A 3,300-nucleotide genomic window follows, 5' to 3' on the forward strand; every position below is an offset into this window, starting at 1 on the left:
CCTGCGTTTTGCACCAACTCCTAAGCCATTTGTTCAAGAGATGGGTTTTTAGGCTCATCCCAGTATCGTTTCCTGCCACTGAAGGTACAGATGTAATAACCACCTGCACACCTGTTCCTTCAACAGGAACACTACAGCCAGACTCTCCCCATTCAATAAAGAACAATAACACCTCACTTAACATACCTAGACACATTGGTTAACTGATCCTCCATCACAAAAAATGTTAGCTGCTCAAACCTAAGAGGAAGGCATTTTATCATACCCAAATCATGGCCTGAATGAAGCATTACCACAGAACACTTAAGTACTCACCAGCCATTTGTCTACTCTGAAGCTCTCTAAGTCTTGCTCTCTTGGTCTCATTCACAGCTCCTCCAATAAGCAACTTTTAGACCACACAACCTCAAGTTGATTAAGGACCTCACACACTGATTTTAAAGAAATACTAATTACATCAGTGTGAAGTGCTCAACACCACGATGTACACCAATAGTTTCAGGATGGAAGATTCAAGATAAGAACCAAACCATATGAGGTAGAAATAGCCTTAATATAGGATCATACAAAGATCTCAGAAAGCAAGCAATTTATCAGACAGTGATCTCAAGTACACCAAACTGATTTATGAACTTCATGTCTCAAACTAAGTCTGCAGCAACAAAAGCCAAGCTTAACATTGTGCTGCAGAGAGGATGACTAACATGCTGTAAAGAATCAGGGCAATAATACAAATGTAATGTCATGGCAAAGCCCCTGCTGCAGGATTTTAGTTGTGCCTGCCAGGTTCCCTGGGTTCCACCACACTGCCTGTCTCAGCAGAGCTGGGCCTGTGCCAGTAACTAAGGAAAGGAGAGATCACATCACCTATGCGTCAATGTTTGAAATATTACCTTTTTAAATGGCCTTTTTTTCCCCCCAAGTACCAACAAGTCTGGATCAGGTTACCAGGGCATGTGGTTCCATCATTACATGATTTCCACATCATTTATCTCCATTTACAACACTCACTTGGTTCTAACCGCCCAAAACATCATTTCCAAACCGTACTCTTACGGTGTACAGTAATATGCACAAGAGTTATGTAGGCTACACCTACAGCCAACAAGCAAGATTTTGAGAAACTGTCAGTGTTCTTCCTCTCTGAATTTCATAAGAAGTCTAACATTGACATGGTTTTCTGCAGCAGTTGATTAATTTTCTCAAACCTCTCCCTGAGGGCAGATGATAGGAACAATATTCAGAGCATTGCTGTACCCAATCTTGAACACACAAGTAGCAAAATGACAGAGGCCACCATTTGGTTAAAAAGGCTTTGGCTTTGCAGCAAACAGCCAAACCATAGAGGTTACTAGCTTTCTGAAAGTTAGAACTGGAAAAGAACAACTCATTTCTGAAGCAAGCAGGACCTGCTTCTCAAGACTCCTGAATTTAGGGCCCTGAGAAGAGAATCACAGACTCATATGGGTTGGTAAGTACCTCTGGAGATTATCATCTCCAACCCTTATACTAAAGCAGGTTCCCTACAGAGTAGGCATTTATACCATCCAGCTACACCCCATGAAGCAGAAGGGATGCCTGATTCAAAGCAGCCAAGGTCTAAAAGGAATCCCTATCACCATTTAATTCATGGTCCAACAAACCCTGAGATGTGCTCAAGAGCTGGTATCCACACAGGCTTTCATTGGAAACTGTCCAGCAATTAACTTGAGACACTGCCTACCTTAAAAACTTTGAGTCAAGAGCAATGTCTAGATTTCTGAGACTACAAAAGGAAGCTTTTTTTCTGTGATTCTGTGAAGCTCTTCTTTTAAAGTCCGCATAACTCACTGCTAAAATCCATGACAGGCATGACTCCACTGAGGAGAACAGACTGAGCGGCTGGGAATAACAGCAAAAATAAAAAGGCTAAAAGAGATGAAGGTTTCTCACATTTATCATTTACACTCTTCCATGTGAATCGTCCTCTGTGTATCCATAACACAGTTTTCCATTTTTAAAGATTCCCGTTCCATTGCTCAATGCAAAGTTGTACCATCCTATTTGAACCCATACCCCAAATCCCTAGACATAGTTTCATTTTAGAGGATGTAGAAATTTTTCAGTCTTCAGCCAAAAATGCCTTTGATAACAAATCAGAACAGACATTTATGAAAGGAAAAGACTGATTATTGAAGACAACTTAGAGTAATTTTCTATCATCATCATAATAATGGGATCTTACTGTGGTATGCTAGTTGAAAGAGACATGCCAAGACTTGCAAAATACCATAACTGACCTTTAAAAAAAAAAAGATGAAGAAAAACAATTGATGAGGGAAAAGCAAGGAGACATGATACTGTAAGTATAAGAACTACACATCTCTCCACATCATCTGCTTCTGCTCTGGGATTTTATGTCTTCTCAACTCTTCTGTCAAATTCTGAAGGATGGAAGTAAAGACTTCATTAGAATGTTTATGAGAATCCCTGACTTCGAGCAAAAATCCTTGCTCTTTCTGCAGCATATTTTCCATAAACAGTTGAGATCAAGCAATTCAGTCACAAACAAGATCATCCCAGAAGTGACAGCAAGATGAATAAGCTTATACTGCTGCTTATACTGATGACTGTATTGACGGTGTCAAACTAAGAAAAAAACTCACATTACTTTGGTTGTGTAAGTTCTCATTGTATAAGAAGATTGGCAGGATAAACTGAATGGAAATAGGTATTCCAGCAGGAGATAAAACATATAAAAGTAAATTGAAAGATACTAATCTGAGGGGACCAAAAAAAAAAAAACAACAACCACACCACTGCCGATTTACCGTATCAGTGTAATATCCAAATAAATCAGATGTGCCTATTAATTCTGCAAACAGTTTTAATGTGCATCATTTCTAAACTCAACATTCTAATTCATACATCATAGTGGTGCTTTGGAACTGGATGTTTGTTTCTGCCATAGGAGAAAGAAACATGAACAGGGAATAAAGCCTATGAAGGAACGGTTTTCAGAAAAGCAATCTACTGAATTAACATGAAAAGTAGGGGATATAGATTCCATTTTAACTGTGATCTCACTTTCATGATTCAGATATTTTTAATGATTATGTTTCATAGTGCACATGCTCTCACGCCAGCCAAGTTTTGAATTTGACTACCGTGAAAGTAAGTCATTTCATTTGCTTTTTTTTTTTTTTTTTTTTTCCTTCCCTGAAACACCTACCCCTTTGGCACTACATTGTTATCTGACCTAAAGTTCATAATACCTCTTCAAGCTGAGGAATAAAGTGATCAAGAAATAAATGAATCCAT

This window comes from Meleagris gallopavo, chromosome 1 (assembly GCF_000146605.3).
Source record: "Meleagris gallopavo isolate NT-WF06-2002-E0010 breed Aviagen turkey brand Nicholas breeding stock chromosome 1, Turkey_5.1, whole genome shotgun sequence".
In the NCBI taxonomy this organism is placed as follows: domain Eukaryota; kingdom Metazoa; phylum Chordata; class Aves; order Galliformes; family Phasianidae; genus Meleagris; species Meleagris gallopavo.